This window comes from Hemitrygon akajei, chromosome 30, assembly GCF_048418815.1.
Source record: "Hemitrygon akajei chromosome 30, sHemAka1.3, whole genome shotgun sequence".
Taxonomy (NCBI): Eukaryota; Metazoa; Chordata; class Chondrichthyes; order Myliobatiformes; family Dasyatidae; genus Hemitrygon; species Hemitrygon akajei.
In genome coordinates, this window is record NC_133153.1 from 24,545,680 (window position 1) to 24,568,811 (window position 23,132).

The following is a 23,132-nucleotide window of genomic DNA, read 5'->3' on the forward strand; positions in this document are numbered from 1 at the left end:
CCCACTTTCAGCTATCACTTTGTGTTTCTACCCCACCCCTTCCCCTCCCTTCTAACTCTGACTCCTCATCTTTTTTCACCAGTCCTGCTGAAGGGTCCCGCCCAAAATTCGGACCGTTTACTCTTTCCCACAGATGCTGCCTGGCCTGCTGAGTTCCTCCAGCATTTTGTGTGGGCTGCCCGGATTTCCAAGCATCTGCAGATTTTCTCTTCTTAGTGATTGGACAGATAATAAGGGGTAGTCTGGGTAACTCAGCCAGTTTGACAGGACGAGATGGATGCCCACATGAATGCATGGAGCTAATGCAGGAGTCTGAGGAGTCGGTCATAGGAGTAACACCCTTAGTGTTGTGAGTGTTGACTTTTTTGTAGCTAGGAATTATTCCACGAACAGAGTGGGCTTTTGTGGATAAACAAGAGAGGAAAACTCCCAGGCCACAGGTCAGCACAAATGGAGGGGCCGCCCCCAGAAGACCATGAAGATACACCCAGTGGTCACTTAATTAGGTACAGGAGGTACCTCATAAAGAGGCCACTGACCGTGAGTCTATAGTTCCCTCTCTCCAGATCTGCCGCCTGACCGGCCGAATGTTTACAGTTCCTTTTTATTTTTAAAGTCCCCACTTTCACGGTCATCTTTGTTTTCTTTCCTGCAAAGGAATTTCATCTTAAAATTCATGCAGTGCATCTGTAGGGTAAAAAAAAGGGGCCAGGAATCCAGTCAGTCAGCATGCCTGTTATGTGAAATTCATTATCTGAAATGACATCATGTCTGAGGCCAGCTGAGTTTAAGCAAAAATGTGAATTTGTCTGCAGAGACTTGTAGGAGGAAGAGATCACTCTGTGACCGCAATTACATAGTTTCACACAGTGAAAACATTTGTAAGAATATTAAGGATAAGAGAACATTCCTACAGCAGCCCAACATGTAATTGAGTGGATAAAAAAAATCTGCTAGCTGCTTGCTATTTTACTTGTTTTCTTCATTTTACTGCTGTTTTCTGAGCACCCTTTAAGCATTAAAGATGAGATTCACCATCCAGCGCCAGCATGACCCAGGGGCCCACTAATAATCAGTTATGTTAATTGTTTGCATGGGCTTGCATTCCCTTCCACAGAAGAGATTAAGAGATGAGTTAATTGATGTGTTTATGAGTGATGCAGAGGTTCAGCAGTAGTACAACAGCCTCACGGCTCCTGGTGTGACCCTGACCTTGGATCTTGTCTGTATGAGGCTGCTCCAGTTTCCTTTCACATTCCATGTGGATAGCTTACCCATATTTGGTAAATCAATGCGCTTTGTAAATTAACTAGTGCAAATGGCTAGTGGAACGTGATGGGCACACGAGGGAACGGGTTCAGAGGAGCGTCACGAAAACTATCCCGGGAAAGAAAGGGTTAATGTATGAGGAGCACTTGATAGCTCTGGGCCTGCACTCTGGAGCTGAGAAGAATAAGGGGAGATGTGGTTGAAAGCTACTAAACATTGAAAGGCCTCGATAGAGCAGACGTGCAGTGTATGTTTCCAACAGTGGGAGAGTCCAGGAACAGAGAGCACAGCCTCAGAATAGAACAGAAATGAGGAGGAATTTCTTTAGGCAGAGGATGGTGAGCCTGTGAAACTCATTGCCCTGGGCAGGGGAGAGGTTCCAGAGGAGGTTAGTGAGAATGATCCTGGAAATGAAAGGGTTAATGTAAAAGGCATGTTTGATGGCTCTGGGCCTGTACTCACAGGTTTGGAAGAATGAAAGTGGATCTCCTTCAAATCTATCCGATACAAAAGGCCTACATAAAGTGGATGGGGAGTGGATATTTCTTATAGTGGGGGAGTCTCGAGCCAGAGGACACAGTCTCTGAATAGAAGGACGTCCCTTTAGAACAGACATAAAGAGGAATTTATTTATCCAGTGGAGGGGGGGGGGTGATTCTGGAAATTCATTACCTCAGATGGCTGTGGAGGCCAAGTCATTGGGTATATTTGCAGCAGAGGTTGATAGGTTCCTGATTAGTAAGGACATCGGAGGTTACTGGGAGAAGGCAGTAGAATGGAATAAATCAGCCATAAACAAATAGCATGATGCATTAAACTCTGTTCCTATGTGTTTGCTGCATTTTATGTGACTGTGGGTGCAGGCTTAGACTTGGAAACATCAGAATCACGGGCTGTGCCGTGGAGTCTGGGTGCCCTCGCAGGCGGGCAGCCGACAGGGATCTGCAATCATGCTTGAGACTCTGTACGTTCCAGTCAATCAGGATTTCTTTCTAGTTGTATTTAACTCCCTTCCTCTCATTTTAGACCGAATCATAACATTAGCAAAGCTCCCTGCCTGCCTTAGTCAACGTTCCGGGAAAGAAGATTCAAATTCTGATTGACACCGCAAAGGAGTGATGCTAGTTTAGTATCACGTTAACGGCTTCCAAGCCGCAGTGATGGTGTTAGATTTTAGTTTGAGTTTTAGTTAGTGGCCCTGTTAGCCTAGTGTTTTATTATATTTTCTCATTTAATTAATTTATTTATTATCTTTATTGAGGTACAGCACAGAATAGGATCTTCTGGCCCTTTGAGCCATGTCACCCAGCAATCCCACAATTTAATACTTGCCTCGTCATGGAGCAATTTACAATGACCAATTAACTGATCAACTGATACATCTTTGGACTGTGGGAGGAGACCCATGTAGTCACGGGGAGAACATACAAGCTCCTTACAGGCAGCGGTGGGAATTGAACCCAGGTCAGTGGCACTATAAAGCGTTGTGCTAACCGCTACGCGACCATACCATCCTTTCATTCTGTACAGTTCTTATTAAAACTCAGTGACCTGTTCAATCTGCCACTGTATCTCTCCCTCTGCAGCTGGGCCATCCCCGAACACCATATCAGGTAGGCTGAACGAGAAAGTCAATGACGTGAGGATAGATGGACAGGAATCATATTCTATGGTGGGGAAGTCTAGAACAAAGAGTTGTGTCCTTAAAATTGAAGATAGCTGTGAAGTGATGCCAGGCAACATCTTCAAAAAAGTATTAGTAAATATCATGAATCCTCAATCAAAAAAATTCAATGTTTATATTTTTGTTAAGCACAGAAACAATGCAGGCAGGTGGGAATTACTCCAAATGATCCAATTGAATTGCTCAAGGGATTAATGGTCCAGTCTCGAACCTATTTCCTTCTCTTGGCCGTGCCAGAGGAGCATCACTGTACAAAAGAAGTTAAGGTTTTAAAGAAGGCCATAAGACCATAAGACATACTGCAGGAGCTGGATTAGGCCATTTGGCCCATCGATTCTGCTCTGCCATTTCATCAAGGTTGATCCAATTTTCCCTCTCAGCTCCAATCTCCTGCCTTCTCTCCCTATCCCTTCATGCCCTGACCAATCAAGAATCTATCTGCCCCTGCCTTAAATGAACATAAAGACCTGACCCCCACAGCTGCCTGTGGAAACAGATTTCACAGCTTCTCTGCTCTCTGGCTAAAGAGATACCTCCTCATCTCCATTCTCAAAGGACACCCCAATATTCTGAGGCTGTGTCCTCTGGTGTTAGACTTGTAACTGTTCTACAAGTTCATCCACCTTATTCTATATACTGCACATATTCAAATATAACACCTTCAGTCCTGTATTCACGCTTTTCGATTTTGTCCACCTTTTACTTTGCAACTCATCCAGTTGTCTGTAATATTGCCCTATCATCAGTCTGTCCTTACTAGGAGACTTACTACAGATTAGCTCTATTTGTAAACCAACTACCTCATCTTCAGCACTATTACTCCAGTTCCCTTCGCCCTGCCAAATAAGTTTAAACCCACCAAAACAACTCCAGCCAACCTGCCAGCAAGGATATTGGACCCCTCTGATTAAGGTGTAACCCATCCCTTTTGTAAAGGTAATACATTTCCAGAGGAGTTCTCAATGATCCATAATTCTGAATGCCTGCCCTCTGCACCAGTTCCTCAACCATGCATTCTCCTGCCAAATCATTCTATTCTTACCCTCACTGTATGTGGCACCACCACCCACTCGAAAGGCACTCAGGTAAAAGGCAAGCTGATGCCCAACGTCTTTGCAGGAGCAGGCATGGTAGTCAGAATTGGAGTTTGAACAGGTGGATGATAGCATAGAAGATGATGTTTCCATTTAACAAAATCCTGACGAAGGGTCTTGGCCTGAAACGTTGACTGCTCGTTTCCACGGATGCTGCCCAACCTGCTGAGTTCCTCCAGCGTGTTGTACATGTTGCTTTGACCACAGCATCTGCAGTGCACTTTGTGTTGACAAAATCCAGGATCTGAGGACACTGCCTCAGAATGAAAGGACATCCCTTTAGAACTGAGATGATGAGGATTTACTTTCAGCCAGAGAGCAGTGAATCTATGGGGGAATTCATTGCCACAGAGATCTAGGGAGGCCAAGTCATTAACTGTACTGTAAACAGAAACTTAGGCCTTTGATTGGTAAGGAGCTAAGGGTTATGGGGAGAATGGGGTTAGGAAAACAATCAGCCACTTTGAATGGTGGTACAGACTCACTGGCTCAAATTATTTAATTCTCCTCCTATATCAAATGGTCTTTTGGGTTTGAAGCGTGTTACAAGAGCTGGTTGTGAACCTGTCCCATTTCCTGAGGGATGTTCCTCAGCTGGCATTTCCCTTCCTGTAGGAGTCAGGCTAACTACAGTTCTTGATTTCTAACTACTTGGCAGCCCAACATAATCACTGTCCAGTCCATGGAGCCACTATGTAGATGAATGACGTGCTTCTGGCCACGACAGTACTCTGGAGTGGCAGGCACACTCCAAAAAGCCAATCCTATTCCGCGTCTTCTCACTTACAGCAGCGGTGTCAAAGCCTGCGTTGTCAGCAATCTTCCACCAGACATGTCGACACCAGTGGCATCAATGCCAGCTAAGCAAGATGCCACCTACAAGTGAGGACAAGCTCCTTTTCATCAGCCAGCGTTATGCTGAGCCACACATAAGTCAATGTTAAAATGATCCTGAAGTTGGAAGCCAAAATTATTAAAGACGCCAGGATTAGACACTTTCTAAGTATTAGTATTAATGTCAAAGTGGTGAAAGATTGGCTCCATTTGAACAAAGGGGAATTAAAATAGAAGAATATTAGCATTAACAAACTGGAACAGCAAAAATAATACTGGTCTATGAATCAGCTTTGGAAACCGCAGCTTTGACTGGAGAACTTAGAAGATAAACCCCTGTATCTGGGATGCCATCAGTGTAATAAATGCTCTTGTGTATAAAGAGCAGAGTTGCTTATAGTTGTTGCTTATATGTATATTGAGGTGAGGACATTTATAAAAGGAATCCAGGTATAGGGTTTATAAATTAGTGTCAAAAACAGAACCCTGGAAGAAACGAGCTAGACACATGAATATGCGGAGAATAGAGGAGTATAGATCATCTGCGTTCAAAATGCAATATGCAGGTAGATTGGGAAAATCAGGTCGGTGCTGGATACCAAGAGGGGAAATTTCGAGAATGCCTATGAGATGGCTTTTTAGAGCAGCTCATGGTTGAGCCCACTAGGCGATCAGCTATTCCGGATTGGATGTGGTGCAATGAACCAGAATTGATTAGAGAGCTTAAGGTAAAAGAACCCTTAGGGGGAAATGATCCTAATATGATCAAATTCACCCTAAAATTTGAGAAGAAGAAGCTAAAGTCAGTTGTATCAGTATTACAGTGGAGTAAAGGGAATTACAGAGGCATGAGAGAGGAGTCAGCCAGAACTGTTTGCAAAAGAACACTGGCAGGGATGATGGCAGAGCAGCAATGCTGGAATTTCTGGAAGCAATTTGGATGGCACCGGATGTATATATCCCAAAGAGGAAGAAGTATTCTAAAGGCATGATGAAGTCAAAGCCAACATAAAAGCCAAAGAGAGGGCATATAATAGAGCAAAAATTAGTGGGAAGTTAGAGGATCATGAAGCTTTGAAATAGCAGCAGAAGGCAACTAAAAAAAATCATTAAGAAGTTAAAGATGGAATACGAAAGGAAGCTAGCCAATAATATTAAAGAAGATACCAAAAGTTTCTTCAGATACATAGAAGTTTAATAGAGAGATAAGAGTGGATATCGGACTGCTGGAAAACAATGCTGGAGGGGTGATAGTGGAGTAGAAGGAAATGGTAGTCAAACCGTGTAAGTATTTTGCATCAGTCTTCACTGTGGAAGACACTAGCAGTATGGTGGAAGTTCCAGGTGTCAGAGGTCATGAAGTGTGTGAAGTTACATTCACTAGGGAGAAGGTCCTTGGGAAACTGTGAGGTCCGAAGGTAGATAAGTCAGCTGGACCGGATTGTGTACACCCCAAGAATGTGAAAGAGGTGACTGAAGAGATTGTGGAGGCATTAGTAATGATCTTCAAGAATCACTAGATTCTAGAACATTTCCAGAAGACTGGAAAATTCCAAATGACACTCCACTCTTCAAGAAGGGAGAGAGGCAGAAGAAAGGAAATTATAGGCCAGTTAGACTGACCTCAGTGGTTGAGAAGACGCTAGAGTTGATTGTTAAGGATGTGGTTTCGGGGTTCTTGGAAGCACATGATAAAATAGTCAGCATGGTTTCCTCAAAGGACAATCTTGCCTGACAAATCAGTTGGAACTCTTTGAAGAAATAATGAGCAGGAAAGACAAATGAGAATCAGTGGATGCTGTGTATTTGGATTTTCTAAAAGACTTTCAGAAGGTGCCACACATGAGGCTGCTTAACAAGGTACGAACCCATGGTATTACATGGAAGATTCTAGCATGGATAAAGCAGTGGCTGATTGGCAAGAGGCAAAGGGTGGGAATAAAGGAAGTCTTTTCTGGTTGGCTGCTGGTGACAAGTGATGTTCCACAGGGTTCTGTGTTGGGACTGATTCTTTATGCATTATATGTTAGTGATATGGATGATGGAATTGATGGCTTTGTTGCAAAGTTTGCAGACAATATAAAGATAGGTGGAAGAGCAGGTAGCTTTGAGGAAGTAGAGAGGCTACAGAAGGACTTAGTCAGATTGGGAGAATGGGCAAAGAAGTGGCAGATAGAATATAGTGTCGGGAAGTGTAAGGTCATGCGCTTTGGTAGAAGAAATGAAAGGGTTGACTGTTTGCTTAATGGAGAAAACATACAAAAACTGAGGTGCAAAGAGATTTGGGAGTCCTTGTGCAGGATTCCCTAGAGGTTACTTTGCAGGTTGTGTCAGTGGTGAGGAAGGCAAATGCGATATTAGCACTTGTTTCAAGAAGACTAGAATATAAAAGCGAGGATGTAATTTTGTAACTTTATAAAGCAGAGGTGAGGCCTCACTTGGAATATTATGAACAGTTTTGGGTCCCTTATCCTAGAAAGGATGTGCTGAAACTGGAGAGGGTTCAAAGGAGGTTCATGAAAATGATTCTAGGTTTGAATGGTATGTAGAATGTTTGATGGCTTTGGGCGTGTATTTACTGGAATTCAGATGAATAAGGGGTGACCTCATTGAAACCTATTGAATGGTGAAAGGCCTTGACAGAGTGGATGCAGAGAGGATATTTCCTTTGATGGGAGAGTCTAAGACCAGAGGACGCAGACTCGAATAGAGGGGCATCCTTTTAGAACGGAGAGTGGTGAATCTGTCAAACCCATTTCCACAGGCAGCAGTGGAGGCCAAGTCCATATGCATATTTAAGGCAAGGTTGATAGATCCTTGACTGGTCAGGACATGAAGAGATATGGGGAGAAGGCAGGTGACTGGGAGGAAAATAGGATCAACCGTGATGAAATGGTGGACAGACTTGATGGGCCAAATGGCCTAATTCTGCTCCTATATCTTATGGTCTAACGGTCTAAAAGAGAATTAGTTTGATTTGGCAATATGCTAGGTGCTGACCTTGTTGGCTGAAGGGCCTGTTCCTGTACTGTTCTATCTTCTGTATAACTCAATGAATCTATAGAGGGTTAAATCGATGATTTTGGTTGAAATCTTGCATCAAAGCTGACAGGAAAGCAGAAGGATTGCCAGGATATGGGGGTGGATGGGGAGATGGGGTAGAGGATGGTAGGTGATGGCTGGAATGGAGATGGGTGACGGGTAGACGGAGTCAAATTGAAGGAGTTCTCCCACACACACTCACCAGTTCACCTAGTATTTCTCTCTATGTTCACTATCCCCATGTCCCCCCTCTATCTGGTTCCATCTGCCCATCATCCCTCCCCATCTGTCTCCAATTATCACATGCCAGCCTCCACCTCAACATCGACTCCCATCTCTCTCATACTGCTAATACACAGGCAGTCTTCCCTGTTTTGCGTAGTCCTCATACGAGATCTTGACCCAAATCATCTACGCACATCTTCTGCCTCCACAGATGCTCCTTGACTCAGCGAATTCTTTAAGCATTCTGTTTTTTTGTTCTGGATTCGTGCACCTGCAGTCTCGTTTCCCATTTTACACTCAGTGGCCACTTTATTAGGTACACCTATACATCTGCTTATTAATGCGACTATCTAATCAGCCAATCATGTGGCAGCAACTCAATGCATAAAGGCATTCAGACATGGTCAAGAGGTTCACAGTTGTTGTTCAGACCAAACATCAGAATGGGGAAGACTGTGATTTAAGTGACTTTGACTGTGGAATAATTGTTGGTGATCGTTTTAGTATCTCAGAAACTGCTGATCTCCTCGGATTTTCATGCACAACAGTTTTGAGAGTTTACAGAGAACGGTGTAAGGAACAAAAAATATCCAGTGAGGTGCAGTTCTGTGGGTGAAAATGCCTTGTTAATGAGAGAGATCAGAGGAGAATGGCCAGACAAATTCAAGTTGATTGGAAGGCGGCAGTAACTCAGATAACCATGTGTTGCAACAACGGTGTGCAGTGTTTCTGACGCGAGGAAATACCAGCTATCAGCGTCCAGAGTGATTCCAGTAAAAAGAATGGTGACGTATCAACTGAGGCTTTCCCACAATGACTGCTTCCAACAATTGTGCTTGCCTGGTTCACTCTAACTCTGCAATGGGTTCTCTTCCTTCTTGTGCACTTTCACAGTGGTCTTCAATTCCCCTTCAGCGTATCAGGTCTTAGATAAATAATGGGTACCTGCAGCCCACCATTCTCATTGACAAATACTTACCATAAAACTTCATTGTTACTCCTTTGATGCTGACTATTGGAGTTCTGTTTGGTCCTGAAAAGGATCAGCGCTAGGGATGTTTGCTCTATTATCAAAATTTCATGCCATCTTAAAAGTGCCTTCCCCAAGCAGTTAATCTGATCAACCATTCTAGGTAACCCTCCACCCTCTATTACCTCAGTCACTGCACTGTGAACACTTTAAATTACTTTTTATAATGCTGTTTGCATTGGTATTTATGTATTTCTGCGTGTTTTATTCCATGTCCATACTTTAACCTCTGAGATATCTTTATATAATTCTTTATTCTTATAATTGTTGAATATTGGTGACTTTATTGCATGTCATGCCAACATACCAGAGCAAATTCCTAATGCAGTGGAGTTTGGGACATCAGTTAATTGGAGCAGCTATTTATTTGGGACATCTCTTAAAGAACAAAAAATAAAACAAGAAAATAGCCTGGATTCCCTTCATTTAGTTAGGGGGCAGCAGACTATTGCCGAACAGCCTCTAACTAGCATCAGCTGTGTACACTTGCGTGCTCAGTAGACACTAGATTGTGCTTAGAGCAATCAGTTTCTAAACAGTGTCAGTTGCATATGTTTGGGTCAAAAAAGCAGTGATGTTTGTTACTGATAGTTGGTGAGAAATAAGCAGCAAGATAATCTGGATCTGTTTTGGTCGCTTAGCTCCAGTCTCTCAGGCTCGGAGATGCCAGAAACGGTCGGGAGTAAAAAATGAAACCATTTCACTACTTCAACAAGTTAGGAATTACGAAGAATTTGAAGGTATTGACAATGTTATGTTGAAAATGATATAATTGTCTGAAACATTGCATGAAGGCAGTCCATTTTCTACACAAGGTGTCTGCACTGATTTTGTTTATTTACAGTCAATCACAAGAACACAGCAGATGAATTTCTCTGTTCATGACTTAGGAACTAATGCACAGTTTTAGTGTACTGAAGAGGTATTGGAAAGGTTTTATTTGTTCTGTATTTCATTTAAATATATAAATTGTTACTCAGTTAAACAGCAGTTTGTCTTTTTTATACCTTTTAACTATTTCCATGAAACTTCAACTAGTTGGAGCAGCTGCTTAATTGGGCCAAAATATACTGGTCTCGATGTGTCCCAATTAACCAGAATCCACTGTAAATGTATATGATGCAGATAGTTGATCCTTCATTCCCTGATTAAACCTGACTGTTCGCCATTCTTTTATTCCATAACCTTCTAGAAATTCCCTCTAACCTGTGGATGAATATCTCTGAAGGGCTCACAATCAATACTTGCTACAAACAGTCACAGGATGTTTATATATAACCCTACCAATGAAACAGAGGACAGTGCAAACAACATGGAGAAACTCAGCAACACACACAAAATGCTGAAGGGACTCAGCTGGCCAGGCAGCATCCATGGGAAAAAAAACACAGTCAACGTTTTGGCCCTTTTTGTGTGCTGCCTTGATTTCCAGCATCTGCAGATTTTCTCTTCTTTGTGACCGGAGGAACTCAGCAGCCATTTATGCGTGTTGCTTAAGATTTCTAGCATCTGCAGAATCTCCTATGTGTAATGAAATAAAGGCATGCAGTTCTCTGACAATTTTCACATCCTATTTGGGATGTCCCTGAGCATTTTACAATCAAAGGAGCAGTTTTTATAGTCAGTGCTGTAACACGGAAAACGCGGCAGCCAGTTTGCACCCAGAAATCTCTTGTGTCATTCTGAACAAATACTCTTCAAGCTGTTGATTGGTGAATACATTTTTAGATTGGCCACTTGGGAGGACTGCTCTATCATCTCAGCACCACATAGAATGCAACTGAAATCCTAGTGCTTCACCGGAACACAGAACCTCATAATTCTGGGGAGGAATTCTGCCCTCTGAAGCACACCTGACACATGAAGCCTTCTGGGCCTGTGAATGCTCTCCAGTTTATTTCAACTTTATTTGGTAGAAGCGTACTTATTCAGGGTTAGCACTTTAGTATCATTCAACTGAATTTAGGTCTGACTGTTTCCTTTCGTGTGACAGAAATGTGATTTAATTACTCCTTAACGTTTTCACCTGTCTCTCGTGGGAGTAATTATTCAAACTCTTTTACACATTTCTTTTGAGAGATCAGAGAATTCTCTCCCAATTTGTAGTGGAATTTGACACTGATTGTTGTGCTATTATACGAGGGGTGATTGATAAGTTCGTGGCCTAAGGTAGAAGGAGTCAATTTTAGACAACCTAGCACATTTATATTTCAACATAGTCCCCTCCTACATTTACACACTTAGTCCAGCGGTCGTGGAGCATACGGATCTTGGACCTCCAGAAAGTGTCCACAGATGGGTGATTGATAAGTTCATGGCCTAAGGTAGAAGGAGATGAGTTATACAGCTCTCGTTACGTGCACATGCAGTTCAACTCTTCGAGTGATTATGCAGAAAGTTCAAAGTTAATAACTCATCTCCTTCTACCTTAGGCCACAGACTTATCAATCACCCCGATGAGTTATTAACTTCAAACTTTCTGCATAATCACTCAAAGAGTTGACCTGCATGTGCATGTAATGAGAGCTGTATAATTCATCCGCTTCTACCCTAGGCCATGAACTTATCAATCACCCCTGCTGTGGACACTCTCTGGAAGTCCAAGATCCGTATGCTCCACGACTACCGGACTAAGTGTGTAAATGTAGGAGGGGATTATGTTGAAAAATAAATGTGCTAGGTTTTCTAAACTTGACTCCTTCTACCTTAGGCCACGACCTTATCAATCACCCTTCGTATAAGCTGATACTTCGGACCTCCACTTGTGGAAAGTTCTCTGTGCAAGCCTGCAGCACAGAAACAGACTCCTCAGCCCACGTAGTTCCTACCAAACTACTAATCTGCCCAGTCCCATTGTCCTGCACCTGGACCACAGCCCTGCATACCCCTCCCATCCATGTGCCTATCCAAATTTCTCTTCAGTGTTGAAATTGAACCTGCATCCACCACTTCTGCTGGCAGCTCGTCGCACACTCTCACCACCTCCAGAATGAAGAACTTCCTCCTCGTGTTCTCTTTATCATCTCACCTTTCACCCTTCGTCCATGACGACTAGTTTTAGTCTCAACCAATCTGACATTGGAAAAAGCCTGCTTAAATTTACCTTGTCTATACTCCTCGTAATTTTGTATACCTCTATCAAATCTCCCCTCATTCTTCTATGCTCCAGGGAACAAAGTCCTAACCTATTCAACATTTCTTATAACTCAGGTCCTCAAGTTTTAGCAACATCAATGTAAATTTTCTCTGCACTCGTTCAATCTTGTTTACATCTTTTCTGTAGGTATGTGACCAAAACTGCACACAATACTCCAAATTAGGCCTCACCAACATCTTATACAATTTCAACATAACATCCCGACTCCTGATTTATGAAGGCTAATATGCCGAATGCTTTCGTTATGACCCTTTCTACTTGCGATTCCACTTTCAAGGAAATAAATACCTGTATTCCTAAATCCCTCTGTTCTACTGCACTCCTCAGTGCCCTACCTCGCACCGTGTAAGTCCTACCCTGGTTGGTCTTCCCAGTGCAACACCGCACTGTCACAGGCTTTCAGTCAGAGAGGAACCTTCTACTACCACACCCTGGTTTCTCCTGCAAATCCAATGTCTAATCCAATTTACTACCTCATCTAGAATGTCAAGCGACTGAACCTTCTTGACCAACCTCCAATGCAGTACCTTGTCAAAGGCATTGCTAAAGTCCATGTAGACTACATCCACTGCCTTGCCTTCATCAATGATCCTGGTAACTTCTTTGAAAAGCTCTATAAAATTGGTTAGACACGACCTAACACGTACAAAGCCATGTGGATTATCCCTAGTCAGTCTCTGTCTATCCAAATACTTATATATCTGGTCCCTCAGATATCTTCCAATAACTTTCCCACTTCTGATGTCAGGCTCACTGGCCTATAGTTTCCTGGTTTACTCTTAGAGCCTTTCTTAAACAATAGAACAACATTTGCTAACTTTCAATTCTCCAGCACCTCACCCAGGGCTAAGGACATTTTAAATATCTTTGCTAGGGCCACTGCAATTTCTGTATTAGCCTCCCACAGGGTCTAGCCCTGCGGATTTATCCTCCCTAAGTTTTCTCAAAGCAGCAAACATTTCCTCCTCTCTAATCTGTGTGTGGTCCATTGCCTTGCTGCAGCTTTGCCTCACTTCTATAGACTCAATATCTGTCTCCCAAGTGAATACAGATGCAATAAGTCCATTTGAGATCTCCCCACCTCTTTCAGCTCCCTGCATAGATAACCACCCTGATTTTCCAGAGGACAAATTTTGTTCTTTGCTATCCTTTTGCTCTTAATATGTCTGTAGAAACCCTTGGGAATCTCCTTCACATTGTCTGCTAGAGCAACCTTTTAGCCTTCCTGATTTCCTTCTCTTGCATTTCTTATACTCCTCAAGTAGCTCATTTGCTCTTTCCTGCCTATACCTGCTATGCATCTCCTTCTTCTTCTTAACCAAAGTATCAATAGCTCTTGAAAACCAAGGTTTCCTTGCCTTTTATTCTAACAGGAACATACAAACGCTGTACTCTCAAAATGTCATTCTTGAAGGCCTCCCACTTACCAAGTACACCTTTGCCAGAAAACAATCTGTCCTAATCCACACTCACCAGATCCTTTCTGACACCATCAAAATTGGCCTTTCTCCAACTTAGAATTTCAACCCAGGGACTGGACCTGCCCTGTCTCAGTCCTCAATAGTTCTGGACTAGAGAGAGTGGCATTATGATTGAGGAAACTTCCCTGAACACATTTAACAAATACTATCCCATCCACCCCTTTACATTATAGGAGTCTCAGACAATATGTGGAAAGTTAAAATTAGTATCGCAACCTTATATTTCTAGCATTAGTCTGTGATCTCTCTGCAGATTTACCCCACCAAAGCCCATGGACTGTTGAGTTGTCTGTGGTATAATCCCATTAACATGGTTAGTCCTTTCTTATTCCTCAGTTCTACCCATAAAGCCTCACTAGTCAAGCTCTCCAGTCTGTCCTGACTGGACCACTATCCATCCCATTTTTCCTGACTAATAATGACACTCCTACCCCTTTAATCCCCCCCAATCTATCATGTCTAAAGCAACAGAACACTGGAAAAATCCTACCCCTGATGCAACCAAGTCTCTCGGATGGCTACAATGTCAAACTTCCACCTGCTGATCGATGCCCTAAGCTCATCCACCTTTCCTACAATACTCCTTGTGGTGAAGTATACACAGCTCAGAAAGTTAGTCCCACGATGCTAAGCCCTTCGATTCCTGACATTGTATGCAAGCTTAACAAAACCTTTCCCCACAACCACACCACTTGATCTGGTGCTCTGGTTCCAATCAACTGCAACTCTAGTTTAACCCCCTCCACCCCCCATGCCGTGCTAGCAAACCCTTCCACAAGGATATTAGTCCCACTCCAGTTCAGGTGCAAACCCTCCCTCCTGACCAGGTCCCACCTTCCCTGGAAGGGAGCCCAGCGATCCAAACATCTGAAGCCCCGCCTCCTACACCATCTACACTTAGCCATGTGTAGACTGTATGAACTTTCTATATCTGGCCTTCCTAGCATGTGGCATGGGCAACAATCCTGAGATCACAGTCGTGGAGGTTCTGCCCTTTAATTTATTACCTAACTGCCTGAAGCCACTTTGCAGGATCTCATCCCCCATGTCATTGGGTCCGAAGCGGACCGGCTGATCATGAATGCTGTGGACTCAATTCAAGACGTCCTTGACCACTGCACATAGGGGGTAACATACCATACATTCTGTTGTCATGCACAGAACGTCCTGTCCATCTGTTCTCCTAACCAATGAATTCCCTATCACCACAGCTCTCCTTTCATCTCCCGTCCCTTCTGAGCCAGAGCCACAATCAGTGCCAGAGACATGGCTGCTGTGGCTTTCCTCTGCTAGGTCATTCCCACCCCACCCTGTTGTTGAGGGGGGTGGCCACAGGCTGTTTAACCCCTTTCACCCAGTTTCCTATGTCCTGCACAGTTTTATTTTAGTGGTGCTTCTGAAAGTGCTGCTACCTCACGGTTCCAGCAGCCACAGGCTCCTTCCATAACTCTGGTGCTTTCTGCGTGGAGTGTGCATGCTCTCTGTATGGGGCTCTTTCCCTGGGATGCTCCAGATCCCCCCCCCCCCAAACAAGCTGATTAGTAAGATAATCGACCACTGTAAATCATTCCTTAATGGAAGTGGGTTGTAGAAGAATCAGGAGATGTTAATGGGCATGTGAGAGACATGAGATTACGGGGAAATAAATGGGGAAATGGCACTCCTCTTTCATCCACAGAATGACCTCTTTCTATGCCACGTTTTCTTTGACTTGCTTTTTGCAAATACTTGGCAAATCCCATCGCACCATCACAGTTTTGCTTTTACTTGGGATTCCTCAGGAGTCAGCGATGACCTTCATCACCAATCTCTTGATAGGAATGTTAAAGTACAGCTGGTTCACCATAAGAAACACGACTTGCAGGCAAAGTAGAGATTAAAACATGCAATGGGGATCTATTTAAGGGATCATGCTAATGTTTTGAAAAAGGCAGCAAGAGTCAACAGATTACAGTGGATGTGTTAGAGGAAATATCACTGCTGAGAAACAAACGATCAAGTATCTGTGCAAATGATCCGATGCTATTAATAAACCTCTGCTCTGCAGGGTCATTTCGTCTGACCATCTAGGTACGAGTTTTATATTTAGCAACTAAAGCTTGGAGTCTTGCATCATGTGTTTCATGCACTGACCCAGTTCCACTGAGGCCACAAGGATCAGATTAACATGTTTATTGAGTAACTGGTTCAATTTGTTGGGCTTTTACTTCTTGTATATTTTAAGTTTCCTCCTTGGTTCCTTAAGGTTGTCATAGCCAGGGCAGGAGCGGTTGGTGTATAAGGGATAAACTCCCACTACCTATTTATTAAATGCTCCCAATGGCATGTTCCTCAAATAGCCTTTGACGACCAAGTCCAGCTCCTGGGCTTCATGCGTGGCTTCACTACTAAGCCCGGCTGAACCATTTCTACAGACAGGATAAGGGGCAAAGGTGGGTTACTGGCACCTTAAGACCAGATAGGGCACATCAACCGTGGTGCACAGCTCATCTAGGATTAAGAAAACTCTGATCTCAAACCTCTGCTGCCATACTTCAGGACTTCAGGAGTAAACCCCGAGGAAAAATCCAGAGCTGGAATCCCTGTGTTGAGTTCAACACTGACTAGTAACTCCTGCGATGCCATGAGCACGCACCAAAACTAAACTGGTCTTGGCGTTGCTTTGGATTCATCAGCTGCATGGAAAGGGAGAGCCTGTGGCATGTGCATCACGTAGAGAGCTAGGACACAATATCCATCATCAGCACTGACCAGTGGGGGATCTCAGAATTCCCTCCCATCTCTCTCAGGCCAGGAGCTGCCCTGTTAGGTATCTCCACATTAACGTGCAACACACAAAAATTTTTGGAGTAACTGAAAGGCCAAAACCAGTCATCGGGATTGAAAATGAAGGGAGCAGAATCCAGAATGAGAAGTTGGCGGGGGAACAGGGAGGAGTATAAATTGGCAGAAAATAGGCGAGACAAGGTGACGGGGAAGGTGGGTGTCGGTGGGGGAAGGAATGAAGTAAAAGCTGAGATGTTGTAGGTGGAAGTGATAAGGGCATAAGAAAATGTAATCTAGTAGGAGAGGAGAGTAGTCCATGGAAGAAAGGGAAGGAGGAGAGGATCCAGGGGGAGATGATGAGTGTGTGAGAGGGTAAGCAGAATGGGGAATGAAAAAAGAGAGAAGGAGGGAGGGGTAGAAATGACCGGAAGTTGGAGAAATCAATGCTTAGGCCTTCAGGTTGGAGGCTACCAAAATGGAATATGAGGTATTGCTCCTCCAAACTGAGTTTAGTCTTATCATGGCTATAGAAGAGCCCATGGGCAGGCAAGTCAAAATGGAACTGGATAGCCAAGAGGAGATTCCGCTCCTTGCAGAAGATTGATCAAAAGTGCTCATAATTCTGTCAAGCCTGCAGAGATCATCAGCAATGTACCCCAGCCTCTCTTCTTTTCCCAATAACTTCACCAGCATCCTCACCAAGAATCCAGGCCTGGCTTCTGATTCTGTACCCTACCAAAATCTAGCCCAGGAATCAGTTACTCCAGCTCTCATCGGTCCATCTAGCTGGGGTTAGAGTTTGTCTGGCCGCTTTATAGCCTTGAACCTTCAGCCAATCTGATAGTTGCAGACAGGTTACTGACAGGTCTTAGGAGAATCTATTTATTTATTTAATGGGATACAGCACAGAATAGGCCCTTCTCACCCTTCGAGCCATACCACCCAGCAATCCCCTGATTTAATTCTAACCTAATTATGGGACAATTTACAATGATGAATTTACCTAACAACTGGTACGTCTTTGGATCGTGGGAGGAAACAGGGGCACCCGGAGGAAACACACAAGGTCACGGGGAGACATATAAACTCCTTACAGACAGTGGCAGGAATTGAACCTGGGTCGCTGGTGCTGTAAAGTGCTCTGTGGGCCACTCCACTGCCATACCACCCACTGAAGGCCAAACGCTGCAACAGAAACAAAAACGTGCTCTGATACACACCTCTGCTCAGGCACAGGTATGGAAGCAACTTCGCCAGCATTGCACTCATTGAAGATGCACTGAACATTCTCCATTTTGACGTAGGGATCCTTCAGTTTATAAGCAACAGCATGGAATGTGTTCCCAAGTTAGCCCCGACTCTTTCTCATTCATTGCAATGTGCCCTTAGATTCACAAGGCTTAAGAACACAAAGATTGCTGTTGCTAATCAGATTCAGATTCAGTTTATTGTCATTTAGAAACCACAAATGCAATGCAGTTAAAAAATGAGACAACGTTCCTCCAGAATGATATCACAAAAGCAAATGACAAAACAGACTACACTAGAAAATCCACATAACGTTTGGCAATCCCCAATCCAGAGTCCAGAGAGGCTGCTGCGTATTAATATCACGCTACCGTCTTAGCGCATTCCCTGGAAAGGAGCTCCAAATCCACCAGACAAAAACAAGACCAAAAACTAAAGCTACAAGACCTGCACAAAACCACATAGTTACAACATAGAATTACAACAGTGCAAACAATAGCATAATTGATTTTTAAAAAAACAGACTATGGGCACAGTAAAAGTAGTCCAAAGATGTTAAAGGACTATAAGTTCAAAAGAAATCACCACACAGTTTCCACAAGTCCCCAGGGTCCCGACAGACTGGCCATCCCATCCCAGCGGCAGAAGGGAATACCCCCACTATGGACTTACACGGCGCCGCCCAACTCAGCCTCACAGACACAGCACACACCGAAAGTTCCGTAGAACCCATTATGAATCTCTTCATAATTCAGATTTGTCATTTCTTTTTTCCCGATGGTGAGGCTACAACTAGAGGCCATGGGTTAAGGGTAAAAGGTGAAAAGTTTAAGGGAACATGAGGGGAAACCTCTTCACTCAGAGGGTTATGGGAGTGTGGAATGAGCTGCCAGCACTATTGGTGCATGCAAGCTCAATTTCAACATTTAAGAGAAGTTTGGATAGGTACATGGATAGCAGGGGTGTGGAGGGCTGTGGTCCAGGTGCAAGTCAATGGCACTAGGCAGTTTAAACAGTTTGGCATGGATTAGATGGGCCGAAGGGACAGTTTCTGTGCTGTACTTCTCTATGACTCTATTTAATTAATGACCAAAAATGAAAATTAACTTAGATTGATTCATGATTGTATAAAATTCACACATTTGATCATGTTTTCCCATAGTATCATGAGAATAATGACTCACTCTTTTTCCCCTTGAGTTAACGGTACTCTAAACAATAACCTGGGTCACAGATCGATATAACATTGGCAGCAGCCCCAGGTGTCATTTAGATCACCCATGATGTGTTCAGATTAAAGACTACCTCAGGGAACAAGTTCTAGTTACTGGTTCTGAGATACATTGAACAAATGTCAGATAGTTATCCACTAACATTGAAAATAAGTTATCCACCAAATATTTTATAGTCATATTTCTTGGCAAATATCACTTGCCTATATGGAAGTAGAGAAGGACACATGGTTGTAACATTTGCTTGACCCCCACAGAACAATATTACGGGGAAGTAAGAGAGTGACAAGGAAAATATTTGACTTGACTCTCATTTCGGAGATATGGTTGATTGACTGATTTCTGTCAATGACCTTTGAAACCTGTGCTGGAGAGTTTTTAAAGTAGCAAAGCTCAGAAATCTGGCAGTTCCGCTCTCTCGACCTCGGGAATCTACGTCCAGTAGTGCGAGCAGACATCACAACTGGGGACGTCCTTGGTTGCAGCGGAGGGCCTTGACTTCTTTTGTGCCTCGTCATGCCTTCACTCTCCCAGTCTGCTGGAACTGACTTCACATGTTAGGACAAATATGTTCATCTCTCACCAGATTTCAAGGCCCTCACCTGGTTTAGCCCACCTGTCGAAGCAGTGTCCTAGGGTGTGGCCGCTGTTGAATGCAAACAGCTACTTGGAGTCACAGGTGGGTGGGAGTCCTGTGGGGACCAATAGTGTATGAATTGTCACAGAATGGACACAATAAGCTCCTTCACCAGAGGTCCTATCCCTCTATGGACACTATACACACCTTACTTATATCAGAGGTATAAGTGCACACAAATTGTGTGTCATCTCACTATCTATAAAGCATTCACAAAGCTGTACTAGAATATCCATTTCCTTTTAATTTGATATAGCAAGGGGTAATGAGGAGCTCATTTTAACAGGTTCTATCAGGGTGGTAAATCTTTTTGAGAGTGTGTGCCCAAATTGGGATTAGACTTCAAAAAAATTCATTCATGCGCCATGGTAATCTTGAGCAGAGATTATCATTGATTAATGAACTAGTAACAATAAATATGGACATTACTTAGGAAAAAACGATGAACTTTGTTACTTATTTATGTGCTTTTAATGTTTTACTCTAAATAAAATTATAGCAGAGACTGAAATAAATGACACATTTTAAAAAAAGCATTCAAAACATTAATATTAATCTTTTATAAAGACAATTGAAAAATAACTGCATTCCTAAATGCTATTGTTATTGTACCTCATATATAACATGAGAAATGTGAATGTGAGATTATAAGCTTTGGTGCACATTCAGGAAAGATCAAGGAAAGAAAAATAAACCCACTTTACCCTCAGTAGATTTTTGTTGCTCCACTTATGATATCAAATATTTTATATCCAGCTTGTGTTTGATTGTTTTGGGAGCTCGAGCTCAGCGCATAGCACCAGTTTCATCAATATGTCTGCTCCAGTATTGATGTGTACACCAGGTATGCGAGGAATTCAAAAGATATCACCAACGCCACATGTTCTTGAACCTCCTTAACGTCCATGTTCTTGCAATCTTCTAGCTGGTGCCAAGCCATCATGAGACGTATCCTATGAAAACATCTCACTGCTCTCAGGTTTTAAAAAAATAATTTGCTGCTTCATTTGGCAGTGAAGATAGTCATTATGTACTTTTATTATTCTGGATGTTAAAGAACTGAGGGGGGGCACTCCATGCCACATGTCAACCAAATTTTTTGCATGGCATCTTGGGCATGCATTGCATAGGTTTGCCACACCTGTTTTATGGAGAGATTAAGAAACATAGTTTATTGATTTTCTTTACAGATCTGTTTCCAAAATACACAAATGACTGGTTCTGACAATCCATATGAAAAATTACAGGGCAATTTGTAATGAGAGAGCTACGGACGGTGGTGAACCCACGTGTAAAGTAAGGTCTAAAATTAACTCAGGCTCAACATAAGCAAGACAACACAAATGAAATCCAAAGGCAAAAAAAATCACAAACAGTAGTACTAGAAACGGAACTCCTACAGTTGAACACTGAGTGCACAGCATGAGACCTTTAAGTACAGACTTTCCATGAAGAAAGGCAGTCTGGGTCTTCAAGGAACAACGTCAGCTAACCATACTCTGGGGAAGTGGAGCACTGAAATTCGGATGCCTGCCGCTGTTCAGTCCAGACCATGACATAATTAAGGACAGGAACAATAACTCCTGTCAAAATTGGTTTGACGTCTCCAAAGTTAGAGGATGATTCTGGAGGAATTTCAATGCCCTTTTGGAGTGAGTTTGAAAGGACTGTCTTCACCCTACTTTTTCTGAAGCAGCTGATTCAGTTTAATTGTATGGTTTCACAGAGAGGGAATAAATAACAACTGGCTGCTTTCAATATAAAGTCCTTTTATAACTTCCTGAAGGATTTATCACAATTGTGTTGAACCAATTCAAATACCGGTAATTGTCTAAATACAGATTTGCAACTACTTGTAAAATAAACCTTGCAGGTTGGCCAGGTACTACCAAAAAGGATTTGGTCAGATGTGGAGAACAAAGCTATCAAAATGACTTCATGGGCATGGAGACACTGATATACCCACTTCATTTGTCAGAAAGGCAATGAGGGAATTAAGGGTTATGGGGAAAAGGCAGGCAGGTGGAGATGAGTCCATGGGCAGATCAGCCATGATCTTATTGAATGGCTCGATGGGCCAGATGGCCGACTCCTGCTCCTATTTCTTAAGTTCTGGAATGAGGGAGAGTTTGTGCTGGTCTGTGTTGGTGGATTGGTGGTGGAGAGAGTCAGCAGCTTTAAGCTCCAGGATGTTAACACTTTGGATGACCTGTCCTGGGCCTAGCACATGTTTTTACTTTCTTAGGACGTTAAGGAGGTTCAACTTCTTATTGAGCACTCTAGCAAGGTTCTACAGATGTTGAAAGTATCCTGAGCAGTTGCATCATGGTCTGGTATGGCAATTTGAATGCGTAGAAATGTAAGCCGAGAATAGTAGACTCTGCTCAATGCATCATGGGTACAAAAAGATTCCAGGGATTTTGTCAAGACTGGAGAAGTAAAGACAGGCCGGGGCAGGTTTCCTCTAAGCAGTGGTTCCCCACCTTTCTTAATACCATGGACTGATACCATTAATCAAGGAGTTCGGGTTGGGAACCCCTGCTCTAGAGCATAGGAGGCTGAGAGCGTATTGAGGTTTGTAAAATCATGAGGACCATAGATAAGATGACTCCCCAGAATAGAGGAGTCCGAAATTAGGAAGACAAAAGTTAAAGTGAGAGGGGAAACATTTAAAATTGAGCTGAGATGCAACTTCTTCTCACAGGGGTTGGCTCACATGTGGAACACGCTGACGGAGGAGTTGGTAGAGGCGGAAACATTTACGACATTAAAAGGATATTGGGTGGGGGAACAGGACAGATTTAGAGGGTTATGGGCCAAAAACAGACAAATAGAATTATGTCAATCAGCCAGCTTGGTCAGCCTGGGTGAGTTGGGCTGAAGGAAAAGTTTCCTATGCTATATCGATCAATGACCCTCAATTCTATGAATTTAAATATTCAGTTATTAAATACAATAAGGACAGATACTTGCAACACACACACAATATGCTCGAGGAACTCAGCAGGCCAGGCAGCATCAATGGAAAAAAGTACTGTGCAGTCGCTGTTTGGCACAGACTTTTTTCCATAGATTCTGCCTAGCTTGCAGAGTTCCTCCAGCGTTTTGTGTGTGCTGCTTGGATTTCCAGCAACTGTAGGTTTTCCTCTTGTAAAGACATGACCATTACAGAGCACCGCAAGTTACTTTAACAAAGAAAGCAAGCAGGTAATGTAATTGACCATTGCATGTCGCCCCTAGTGTAGGTGAGTGAAAGAATCTGGATGGAGCTGATGGGACTGTAGGGGGATACAATAGGATTAGTGTCAATGGGTCTCAGAGAGTTGGCATGGACTGCCGTGCCCAAGGGCCTCTTTCCAAGCCGTGTGATAACGTGTTACAGTGAGCAAAAACATGCAATACTCGCCTTTAAACAATAGCGGAATACAAAGTA

The 23,132-nt window shown here is 43.1% G+C and overlaps 1 long non-coding RNA gene across 1 annotated transcript; it reads left to right on the forward strand.

Moving 5' to 3' along the window:
* Positions 1-275: 275 nt before the first annotated feature.
* Positions 276-10,502, forward strand: LOC140718731 (uncharacterized). Its single transcript, XR_012096768.1, has 3 exons — positions 276-349; positions 9,820-9,918; positions 10,371-10,502. It is a non-coding gene; the product is annotated as an uncharacterized lncRNA (long non-coding RNA).
* The last annotated feature ends 12,630 nt before the right edge of the window (positions 10,503-23,132 follow it).